We start from the raw sequence: 13,120 nt of genomic DNA, 5'->3' as shown, positions 1-13,120 counted from the left end.
TTTCTAGTGCTTGTTTATCCTGACAAGTATCCTCCTTAATGTCTCTTGCCCATTTAGCTCATCCCCCCCACCTACGAGCCCCTCTGGCAACCTTCAGTTTGTTTTCTGTATTTAAGAGTCTCTAATGGTTTGTCTCTCTCCCGGTTTTTATATCATTTTTGCTTCCCTTATGTTCATCTGTTTTGTATCTTAAATTCCACATATGAATGAAGTAATATGATATTCGTCTTTCTCTGACTGATTTCGCTTAGCATAATACCCTCTGGTTCCATCCATGTAGTTGCAAATGGCGAGATTTTGTTCCTTTTGCTTGCCGAGTAATACTCCATTGTATACCTAGATATACCACATCTTTTTTATCCATTCTAGACCCAGCATAGTAGACATTCAGTAAATCTAAGCGCCTTTCTTCTCATTCATGCATTCATTTCCACTCATCACATATGCACAGGGCACCTAATATATCACAGGAGCTGTATTATGTCTGGGGTTGGAGGAGTTGACAGAATGCCCTTGGTCCCTGACTTTGGGGAACCTGTCGTCCATTCCCCACCACCTCAAGCCAGGAACTGGAGAGCCCTGCGCCCACTTGTTCCTGGCCCTCTGCAAGCACACCCGGCCCACTCTCGCTCACCCTTCCTTCGTGCCGTGACCACCACAGAGATGTCATCCAGGCTCTTCTTCCTCCCCTACCGTTCACGAGGCTATCCTACTCCTTCTTCATCATCATCACCCATTCTTACGGTGTCCTGTTCTATTTCTTCAGAGCACTTGTCCCAGACTTTTCTAATTATCCGCTGACATATCTGTATACTTGTTTATCTTCTATCCAACAGGAAGCCATGAATTCCACATAAATATTTACCTGTGACCTGTCACATGATCTAACACTCATTTTAAACTCAGTAAAAAGGGAAACAAACGAATGGATTATTAACTTATTTACTATACACCCACACAGTTCCAAAAATAAACTGTTGAAATTACATGTATGTATACAAGAAATAGTAGTTCAGCATATTCCAGCCTGTTCTTTGACGACAATAAACGTATGAGTTCCTCATTCATTCATTCATTCACTCATTCACTCATTTGTGTAATCAATCAAAGTTGTCCTGGTATATCTAAAGAATCATAAATTCCAGGCTGGGAGATCCTATGCACTGTGCTTCCATGCTTCGACTCCATTAACTTTCCCATGACTGATATCACTAGTCAATTTTGACTCGTTCCCTGCTTTGTGTGGAGAAGCAGATGCTCCTAGTAGATTCTTCCAGTGACCATGGTGTGCCTTTACGAGCCCTCCCTCCAAGCCTTAGACATTACTACTGTCTCTAGGAGTCCGTGTTCAGTATTGTTCTTGTGCCCAGCCTCTTGACCCAACAAACTTCCTCAGTCGTGAGGACACCACTGGTGTATGAATCTCAATTACCAGAATGTGCAGCCATGAAGTTTCTGGGCTAGAGACAATACGGACTCCTTAAAAGTGGTTCCCTTCCCCTTCTCCATTCATCATTCCAAGAATGCTGGGATGAGGAGAGATGATCTCTTGGCCCCTCTGGAAATGGAGAAAACAAAGTTCTTTGTGTACGAAGTCCAGATGCTACTTTTAGCGTCAGGCTATAACTACCCCACGTCCAACCAGAACACAGAGAGAAGCTCTAGAGATTTCCATTCACAGCTCATCATCTTTCTAAGTGCCTCAGCGCCCAGCCCCTTATCTTAAGAGATATCTCTCCTCGAAACATCTCAGCCCATCTCCACTGTGTAGCTTCCCAGCTGGATGCGACTCATAATTTCTCATTCTTTGTGAAACTTAAATTTCCCTGAAACCTCCAAGCTTCTCCCTCTATTCACGGGCTCAATCTTTTCCCTTCCTCTAGAGCAACAGTTTCCAACCAGGGTTGATTTTGCCCTTCAGAGGATATTTGGTAATGTCTGGAGACGTTTTTGGTTGTCACCACTGGGGGATGAGGGGTGGATGTACTACTGGCATCTGGTGGGTAGAGATCAGGGGTGCTGCCAAACATCCTCCACTGTGCAGGTCAGCCCTGCAACAAGGAATTATCTGGCCCCAAAAGTCAGCTAGTGCTGAGGTTGAGAAACTTCGCTCTAGTTTGGTACCAGCATCCTTCCTGGCATTTTGAGGTCTCCCCAGAAATTCTACCATAGTTGGCACACTCCAGGCATAGCACATCTACAAACCACGTTCATTTCTTTTCATTTCTCTGACTCCAGCTGGCATAGGGGAATCCCATGATGTAAATGAGCATTCCTCAAGCATGCTTCCATTTTTTCATCTCTAGGTGTGACAACACTACCTCGGGGCGGGTAATATGAGAATCCTGTAAGAAAATTAAGATATTTTACTGCCAAGTCCTGTCGCACAGATGGGGTGTGCTAAACAGTAGCTCTTCTCTCTGCATTGTTATTATGACCATCCTTGTCACTATTATTCTCTCCCCACAATGCCAGACTTTGACCCCAGGTCTCTGTGCAAGGCTCTTTCCGCTCTCCTCTTGTTGTCTTTTTGGTCTTTGCCTTGTCTGCCTTGGCTACCCTTTTAATACCTTTTACCAACTTCAAACTTAGGGGGATAAAGTGAATTTAATTTCCTGTAACTATTTGTTTCCTGTAGCTGTGATTACCTTTGGCCCAGACTCAAGCTTGCATCTGAGAGTTTCCGTCTCCAAACTATGAGTCACTTAGCAAAAGGGAAGGCTAAATGTGTGACATCCCAGGGCTCTTGACGATGATGGACCATGTCTCGGCCCTAGGACTATTTGAGCATGGGGCCACTGACCTATCACAGAGTGGTTACACCCTCCCAGCTTTGATAGCCCATTAGAACCAGACACATACCACCTTCTACCTAGAGGGGATGAGCAGAATTTTAGAACTCACATTAAGCTCACCAGACACACGTGGACACATCCAGAATCATTTTTCACATCTTTTTTATTTTATGCAAGTTCTCCAGATACGTATCACTGGCACCTCAGAGCCATATAAAAAATGTATTATTGAAGTATAGCATATATCCTGAAAAGTACACAGATCATACATGCACAGCTCAAAGACTTTTAAACAAAAGAATATAACCACGTGGCCCATAACTCAGATCAGAAAATAGACAGTTGTTAGCTCTCTAGAAGCCTCCTATGTCCCTGTTAGTGACCAGCACCCGCTCCCACCCAAATGTCACCACAGTCCTGATTTCTCGCATCATAGATTAGTTTGCCTGTTTTTAAAACTTATCTGGTATTATATAGGATGCACTTTTTCCTATTTTTTTTTTTTTTGCTCAGTATTTGAAAATCAGCTCTACTGATAGGTATAGCAGAAATTGATTTCACTATTTTCTGTGATTAATTTGAAAGCATCGACCATGATATATTTTTTCTATGCTTGATAGACTCTTAGAGTTTTTCCAGGGTTGGCTTTTATGTACTGATACCATTGACTCTCTCATCGCTGTCTCTTGGGCTTATAAACAGGAGCAGAATTGCTCCTTTATAGAAGTGGCAGGTGTTTGGCTCGTGGAGACACTGCCAGTTTCCCAAAGTGGTTGTATTAACTTTCCCTTGAGCGGTACAGTGAGTTCTATTTGCATGACATCTTTGCAGACTTTGACACTGTCCGTTACATTTTTTGTTTGTTTGTTTTAGCCAGTCTGGTTGGTATGTAGTGGTATATCATTGTGGTTTCAGTTTGCATTTCTCTGATGACTAATGGAATTGAATATCTTTTCATATGCATATTATCCATTTGGTTATCCTTGTGAAATGCCTGTTCAAATCTTTTGCCCATTTTTCTATTGTGTTGTCAGTCTTTTATTGATTTATAGAATTTCATGATATATTCTGTATAAAAGCTCTTTGATGGTATATATCTATCATCTATCTATGTAACTACCTATCTATCTCCAACTTCATCTTTGTATCTATATGCTATTATGCCACCTCATGCCTTATCCTTTCACTAGGTTAATGATGTCTTTGGATGAGTAGACATTCTTTATTGTAAAGAAAGCCAATTTATCAATTATTTTCTTTAAGGTTAATGATATGTGAGTCCAGCTTACTATTTTCTTATCTTAAGATCATGAAGGTATACTTTTTATTATATTCTAGAAACTCACCTGTTTTTTTTTTTTTTTTTTTTTAATGTGTGGGTTGACAATATACCTGGAATTGACATTTATATATGGTGTGAGGTAGGAGTCAAAATTTGACTCTCTCAATTGATCCTGTGCTATTTATTTATAAATTTTTATTTTTTATTTTTGAGAGGGAGAGAGAGAGAGAGAGAGGGAGCAAATGGGGGAGGGGCAGAAAGGGAGGAGGACAGAAGATCTGAAGCGGGCTCTATGCTGACAGCTGAGAATCTGATGTGGGGCTTGAACTCATGAACCATGAGATCATGACCTAAGCTGAATTTGGCCATTTAACCAACTGAGCCACTAAGGCAACCCACACATTTGTCATTTATTAACAAACTATAATTTGTCCCTCTCCACTGCTATTGTTTGATATAATATAATACTCATATAATAAATTAAGTGACCACATATATTTGAATCTGTTTCTGACGGCTACATTTCATTGATCCATTTGCCTATCCTTGTATCAATAATTACTATATGTTTTTAATTGCTATATGTTTAGGATTAGTCTTGATGTCTCATAGAGTAAATTTTTTAACTTCTTTTTTAGGATTGTTCTGGCTGTTTTGGGCCCTTTTCATTTCGATATAAGTTACAGAGTCAGCTTGTCAATCTCTATAATCTCTGTTGGGATTTTGATTGGGATTGCATTGAATCTATAGGTCAATTGGAGAAATTTAATGGCAACATATTTTTCATCCTTTTACTTTAAATATTTGATGATCCTCATACTGCAGATGTACCTCTTATAGATGGCATGAAACGTTTTTTCCGCTTTTACAATTTTTATATTTTAATTCGGCTGCTTGAAAATCCCTTCTATTTATATTTAATGTAATTACTGATATGTAATTACTTTACACGTCTATTCGAGTTTTAATTTGCCTTTCTGCTATTGGTTTTTCATTCCTCTTACCTGCTTATGCTCTTTTTTTCTTTCTTCCCTTCCTTTGGATTAATCAAACGTTTCTTAATTATCCATTCCCATAGGCTTGTTAGTTATACATTACTTTGTTTTTACTTTAGTTATCACATAAGAGATTAAGCCATACATCATTTACTGATTAGAGTCTAATATAAATAAGTATATTTATCAATTCCCAGAAAGCACGAAGAAGTTAGGACACTTTAGCTCCATTTATTCCCTCACACATGATGTGGTATTGCTGTCATTTATGTTAATTGACACAAGCCATAACTGTCACTTTATACAGTTAATATTACTTGAGAATGATCTCTGTACTCACCGTTTTCACTGGTTTTCACTCCTCCGTGCTTCTCTGATCCTCCATCTAGGTTTGTGGTTCTCGAACCTGAAACACTCCTGGCAGTTGTTCTGTTGGAGGTGAATTTTCTTGGTTTGTGTTTTCCAGAAATGTCTTTTGTTTTTTACTTCATCTTTTAAAGATATTCTTGCTTGGAAAAGGATTCATGGTTAGCCATTATTTTCTTGTTCTTTTTTTTACAAGTGTCATTCCACAGTCTTTTAAGATTCTGTCTTCTTAGTTGAGAAGTCGGCCATTTTACTGCCTTTGCACTGAAGATAATGTCTCTTTTTGTCTGCAAGCTTTTAAGATTTTTTCTTCATCTTTTTTGATATCGTAAATGAAATTGTTTTCTTAATTTCATTGTTGGATTGCTTCTTGCTAGCATGTAAGAGCATAACTGATTCTTTACATAGATTTTGTTAAATTTGCCATTTTGCTGAATTTGTTCTGACAGTTTCTTTGTGGCTTTTCAGGATTTTCTATATATAAGACGATCTTACCTGCAAATAGAGACAGTTCTACTTCTTCCGTTCTCATTTGGTTTCCTTTTCCTTTTCTTTTTTTTTTTAAATTTTTTTTTTCAACGTTTTTTATTTATTTTTGGGACAGAGAGAGACAGAGCATGAACGGGGGAGGGGCAGAGAGAGAGGGAGACACAGAATCGGAAACAGGCTCCAGGCTCTGAGCCATCAGCCCAGAGCCCGACGCGGGGCTCGAACTCACAGACCGCGAGATCGTGACCTGGCTGAAGTCGGACGCTTAACCGACTGCGCCACCCAGGCGCCCCATCCTTTTCCTTTTCTTGTCTGTCTGCCCTGGTTATAATTTCCAGTACAATGTTGAATAGAAGTGGTGACCACAGATGTCCTTGTGTTGTTCCCGGTCTTAGAGGGGAAGCTTTCACTCTCTTATTGGTAAGTGTGACAGTAGCTGTGACTTTGTCACGGGTGCCCTCTCTTAGGTTGAAGGAATTCATTTCACTTGTCAGGTTGTTGAGAATTTTTATAATGAATGGGTGTTTGATTTTGTCAAATACCTCTTCTGTACCAACTGTGATGATCATGGACTTTTTTTGTCCTTATTCTATAAATAAAGCGTGTTACATTATTTGATTTTTATTGTGAAACCACCCTTGCATTCTTGGGATGAATCCACTTGGTCATGGCCTATAATCCTGTTAATATGCTGCTGGATTAGTTGCTGAGGTCTGTTTATATTTGGATTTTTAAAATAGTTTTGCTCTTATATGCAGAGCTGTAATTTCCTTTATATTTATCTTCCTTTGGTTGGTTATATAATAAATATATATAAAATGGCTTGAAGTCTTTCATCACTTCTGGAAAATTCCTAGCTCTTGTCTCTTCTCTATTCCTTCTTCATCTTCCTGTCTTCCCCTTCCCCTTTGGTTTCCAATTGCACATATATTAAACCTATTTCCCATGCCTCATAGTTCTCTTACACTCTTGATGTAGTTTTCATCCTTTATAATCTCCACGTTTCATCCCAGATTGTTTTAGCTAACTTCTGGTTTCTTCCAGTTACCTTCTTCCTCTGTGTCTAAACTGTTGGTAAACTCATTTCCTGAGTTCTTAATTTCAGCAACTGTATTTTTCACTTTTACCATTTCCATTGTATTCTTTATAAAATATTTTGTTCTCCTGTGAAAGTTTCTATCTGTCATGGTGATCTTAAAAAATTGGCAACTTCGAGGTGCCTGGGTGGCTCCGTCAGTTGGGTATCCAACTCTTGATTTCTACTCAGGTCATGATCTCACAGTTCCTGAGATCGAACGTCGCATTGGGCTCTGTGCTTACAGCATGGAGCCTGCTTGGGATTCTCTCTTTCTCTCTCTCTCTCTCTCTCTCTCTGCCCCTACCCCACTCGTGTTCTTTCTTGCTCTCTCAAAAATATATAAACATTTTTTGAAAATCTGACAACTTCAGTGTTTACTTCATCTTTATTCTGTTACTTTTGCTCATTTTTTCCACTCATTTTTTTGGTCCTATCTCTTGTTAGCTCTCATAATTTCTTTTTCGAGCACTAGACATAGACATTGTGTATGAAAAATTATAGGAGGTCTAGATGAGCCTTCAGCTTCTGGTAGGCAGTTAGAGTAGGACCGAGCTGTTCCAAGCTTAGGATTCAGCCTGGGAAAGATCTGGTCTGTTTCCTCTTTGCACTATATAGAGAGTATAGTTTCCTCAGAGTCCTGATCGAGAGTCTGGTGGTAAGTTACCTCTGTTCAGCCTCTCTGTTGGAAACTGAACTCCAAATCTCATCTCCCCAGGACCACAAAATACCTGAAATCTCTGTGAGTCTCTTTAGCTGACTGCCTGCTATTTCTTGGCCTCTCTAGTTTAGGAATTGGTAAATGCCTCCTGGAGAGTCAGAGCTCAGACCTTTAGGCTTTTCCTCTCTGCCTCCCCTTGCAAGATTCTGGCCCCTCAAGTGCTGGCTACCTTAGAAGCCTAATCTTCACTTTCTCTCTCGCTCACACCATAAGACTGTCAAAAACCCTGTTCAGTTTTTTTTTGCTCCTTAGCATCTGTCACTACTTGGCTTCTCACTCTGTCTGTCCAGGATTGTTACAAATTGGTAAACGCCCCAAAGGAACATGGGGTATAGAGTGCTAGCTTCAGCGAGTTTTTCTTTTCTCAGATTTTGGCCCCTGTTGTTTTGGCTCCCTTGATAGCTCTTTAATGGTATTTAGGTTTTCTAGTCGTTCTTGGGGAGAGGTTTGGTTACTGTGGGTTACTCCGTCCTCACCACGAGCAGAGCCCCCTCGCCCCCCCAGGGCTACTCTGGATTATGTGCCATAAACGTGAGAGGACTAACCAGGTAAAATGAAAGATCCCTTCGCCATAGTGAGCGTTTAGGGAATGTTCCTTCATGTCTGCTTCAGAGAAGACCCCATCCTCAGGTCCTTATCATGTCCTACTACTTATTAGTCCCTCCACCCCAAGCCTGTTTTCTAAAAAAGACTCTCAAGCTTTGGACTAGAGTATCAGTGTGACGCTGGAAGTATGTAGTTATGTTTTGAAATATAAATATATATATATATTTATATATAAATATATATAAATTATATAAACATATATATTTATATATAAATATATATAAATTATATAACATATATATTTATATATATTAAATATATATAAATATATATTACATATTAATTAATTAACATATATTAATTATTATATAAATATATTAATTAATTAATATATTAATTATTATATTATATATTATATATTATATGTATTATATTATATTATAATTAATATATTAATTAATTATATTTATATCAATATATATTAATTATATAGTAAATATAAATATATATTATATAAATATATAATATATATAATAAATATATAAATATGTATATTTATATATTTATAATAGTATACTATTATATATATATTCATCCTGAAACATTTACAGTTGTGACGAATACCTATTCATCACAAGGAAAACACTTCTTTTTTTTAATTGTATCTATGTGGAAAGGATGGATATTGTGCTAATCATGGCACAATATATAGAAGTGAATCATTGTGCTGCATGCCCTAAACTTCTGTCGATGATTTCTCAGCAAAACTGGGAAAAATGATGAGTCCCTAAAATTTGCTTTAAAATAACCCGGCAAAGAGTTCCAATGGGAAGAGGAGATTTGCCATGTGTGGATATTTGTTAAAGATGGATTATGGCTACATGGTGGTTCATTATACTATTCTATGTCAGGGTGTTTTGATATTTCAATAATAATAATAAAAAAAATAGACATGGAAAGAGATTCACAACCATGGAAAAAATATGCCCAACCCCTACAGAATAAAAATCAGAATTTCTAGACTATTGCATTAAGGCCCATATACTGTTGGCACCTCCAGTTGTGCCGTGTTCTGAGTTCCTTACAGACGCTAATGCATTTTCGTATTTTATTTCTTGCCTAATATTATTTTTAAATAATTTACAAATTAACTGTCCTTATTATATTGTTAAGGGAGTGAATTTCCAAAGAGTTTGAAGGAGAATTTACAAGCTGTTGGAGGCACCCAGAGCCCTCCCGCCAAGAAGCTTTACAAACTGCAGCAAACATAAAGTTACAAATAAGCATCCCTCCTGCTCTCCAAGCCCTCCTCCATATTATAAAACCTTGGCTCTCTGTATCTCTCTCTCTCTCTCTCTCTCTCTCTCTCTCTCTCTCTCTGCCCCTCTCCTCTGTTTGCACTCTCTCTCTCTCTGCCTCTCTCTCTCTCTCCCCCTCTCATAAATAAATAAACAAACAAACAAATAAGATGAAAATCAGCACTAATTTTTACTGCCTGCCATACATAAAGCATCATCCTAGATGCCGTACCTGGGTTACTGCGGTTAATCCCCAGGAACTCTGAGATGATTGTTACGTATTATTCCTTGGTATGGGTGTAGAAACTGAGGCTCAGGAAGTCTAAATAGCTAGCAGCAGGGTACCAGGTACTAAGTGACGACCTCCCTCAGAGTGGTGACCCAGGGCCCCTTCCCTAATTAATGGAACAGTGGTTCTCAAACTTGAGCCTGTATCAAAATCATCGGGAGCCTTGTTAAAATGCATACTGCTGGGCCTCACCCCTCAAGTTCCTGACTCAGTAGGCCTGGGGTAGGGCCCCAGAATTTGCATTTTAATAAATTCCCAGGTGACACTGATGCTGTGTATTTGGGGATCACACTTGGAGGAATGTTGTTGTAGAGTGCGTTATTTTCCGGAAGCAGTAATATGATTTGTACCCCTTAGATATGCAGAATAATCTTAGTGGTTCCTTCTAGGTGTTGGGGAGACAGGGACTTTGCTGTCCAGAAAATAGAAAAAATGCCCTACGGCTTTGATTTCTTTTACTAGCAGAGCGGCTCTCCTCTGGGAATTTCCACGGCCAGGAGACTGGACCTGCATGCTGGGCCTGGAATGCACTCAGGGTCCTTCCTGTCACTTTGCCGCGGGTGGACAGCCTCACCTCGTAGCAGCACGGAGACAGTCTCTGTTTATGAGCCACTTCGAAATCCTTAGTATCTCTCAAGGCCCCAGTCCCCAGTGTTGGGTCCATTAGGCCTTTCCCTGGAAAGGCGTCAAGTATAGTCACAGTAAACTTGGGAATCTTTGCTCCTTTCTGGCCCCTCCTGCCACTCCAGCCTAGTTCTCCACTCGTATTTCCCGGCCACCCAACCTCTTCTTCCTACGGCATTGCCTGCAAGGCTCTTCCAGTGCAGTTAGGGGATGCTTACATTCTGCAAAGCTGTCTTCTAGTCAAGGGGGCGAATCAGGATAATGGTGATAGAGAGGCTTAGTGGCCATGGGACCCTACTGGTTAGCAGTTAAGAAACTGCCTGCCTTCTAATACAGCTTTTGTGCTTTGCAGCTGGATGGTCTTGTAGAACTTAAGTACTCAGTGCTTCAATTTCCTCATTTACAAAATAAGTATTCTGTATTTCAGAGTTGTTGAGGATTCTAAATGACCTGTTGCACACAAAGGTCTTAATAAGTTGTCTGGCACAGAATAGGAGCTAAATGGGCTACCGTGGAGAAGTGTACCTTCTCATATGCACAAAGGTCAAGAATACTGGGGAGAGACTGGAGGTATGGAATCTGGACTGGAATTTGCAATGACCAATGCTAGGATGAGTTGTTTGGACCGTTCCACTGAGAACAGCCTCTTGGCTGATAGGATAGGATAGGATAAACAAAGGCACAAATATAGCCAAGGGGTACAGGGATGGGTCTCTGGCCAAGAGAAGATCCACTCCGTGCCTATTCTTTGAGCCTCTTCTCCCTTTCTGCCCACTACTCGTGATGGGCTAGAAATTCAGAGAACGGCTTGCGTTCCTTAGAATCCTGGTCCTCTCCAGCCCATGAACACATCACACCTGGCCAGGCTTACCTGGACTTCCTCCTGCCATGCTTTGGGGTGCTTTCCTTCATTCTCTGGTAGAGTCACCGCTTCTTTTGTGTGCCATGCTACAGAACAACGTTCTTCTGTTTCAGACCTGATGTTCAATTGTGTGTGTGTGTGTGTGTGTGTGTGTGTGTGTGTCTGTGTGTGGGGGGGTGGATTTCATCTCGGTCGAACTGATTTTCTCTATGTTTGCCATGGAGACATGCCCATTTTTACATTCTCTGTGCTTCAGTGGGTGTTGGCTGAATGTACAGATGCACAATGAATGGATAAGCAAGTGAAGGGATGAGTGAAGATAATATTTTCCGACTGAAGACCAGCCCAGGGCATAATGAAAATACAATATAGAGTACTCAAAATATGGCCCAGGGACCCGTAGTACCTGCCTCACCTGGAAGCTTGTTGGGAACGCAGAGTCTCAGGCCCCACCCCAACCCTGCTGAATCAGAGTCTTGGTTTTAACAAGAGCCCTGGGGTAACTCACGTGCACGTTACAGGGTAAGGAGACTGGTCTAGTGGTTAAGAGAGAAAGCTCTGGAGACTGGACTCAAATTCTAGATCTGCCTCTTACCCAGCAGTGTGGACTTGAGCAAATCCCTTTTCGCTGCTGGGCCTTAGTTTCCACCTTTGTCACATGGGCACGATGGTAATCGTTACCTCGCGGTCTTGTTGTGAGGGTTAACTGTGTTAACAGATGTGAAGTGCCCTGTGCAATCCTGGCCCGGCACGTGGTAAGTGCCCAACAACCACGAGCGTATTATCACCAGCCATGGCCCTCTGATTGCACATGAGGCCACAAGGGAAGACAGAGCTCACTAAAGATCTGAACGGACACGGTGCCCTGCGTTTCCTCTCCACACCGGTACCCCGGGTGGTGGAGGCCGGCTGGCCAGGGGCTGTCCCTTCCTGTGTGGGGCTCCCTCGGAGGGGCGCTGCTGACATGGGTAGCATGGCCTTCCTCTCAGCTGCCGCGCCACAAGCCCGAAGCTTCCTGGAGCTGGGGACAGCAGCCGGTCATGGAGAACCACCCTTCCCCGGCGCTGAGTCATGCTGTCTCTATTCAGACAGGGATCAAGGCAGGTGGGAAGCTCCACAGGCCTGGCGGAGGTGCCCCAGGCGCGGGTTTGGGTGACTCATACGGTCCCGTGAGTCATACTTATTACATAAGGGCGGATCAAGAGCATTCAAAGGCCACACAAGCCCAAATCTGCCCCCACGGCCTGGGGAGGGGGATGTCAGTGGGAGACCCGCCTAGAGATACGTCCTGGAATCTCCAGAAATTTGGCCCCACTGCTCAGAGGTCTCTTCTCACTGTCACCATCGTCACTGAGGTGGTTATGACTTGAAACCGAGGGGTAAGTTAACTTTTTGAAATAAGAGAAAAGCTGTAGGTAAAGAGATAGAGATTAATTAGCACCCCCCAGACTGGGGCTATGGAAAAGCAATAACTCCTTCTTAAGAGCTGTGTAAAAAATAAATGCAGAGTCAAATTAAAAGGCAGCCCAATAAAGGAAACACATTTATCTAGCGAAGGAATAAAGCTTTTACCCCAGTGAAGTTAGCAAAGCTCTTTCTTAAAAATATGAGTATTCAGGGATGGTGAAGGGAGAGAAGGACTAACACCCGGGCTCCCGTCTCAAGGCAGAAACTCAAGAGATTTCTGATCGCAAGTTGGCCTTAGGAAGACTTGCCACCTTTGACTCTCTAGGTTTGAGCTAAAGACACGGTATGAAACTACAAAAATATTTATGAGG

The 13,120-nt window shown here is 41.2% G+C and overlaps 1 long non-coding RNA gene across 1 annotated transcript in view; it reads left to right on the top strand.

Annotated features, from left to right (window-relative positions):
• LOC122494497 overlaps positions 1-13,120 on the top strand; it is a 595,470-nt gene that overhangs the window by 253,514 nt on the left and 328,836 nt on the right. The window lies entirely within an intron of this gene.

Source organism: Prionailurus bengalensis, chromosome E2, assembly GCF_016509475.1.
Source record: "Prionailurus bengalensis isolate Pbe53 chromosome E2, Fcat_Pben_1.1_paternal_pri, whole genome shotgun sequence".
NCBI classification, from domain to species: domain Eukaryota; kingdom Metazoa; phylum Chordata; class Mammalia; order Carnivora; family Felidae; genus Prionailurus; species Prionailurus bengalensis.
Note: the sequence above shows the minus strand (reverse complement) of the source record. Positions and strands in the feature narration are given on the sequence as shown.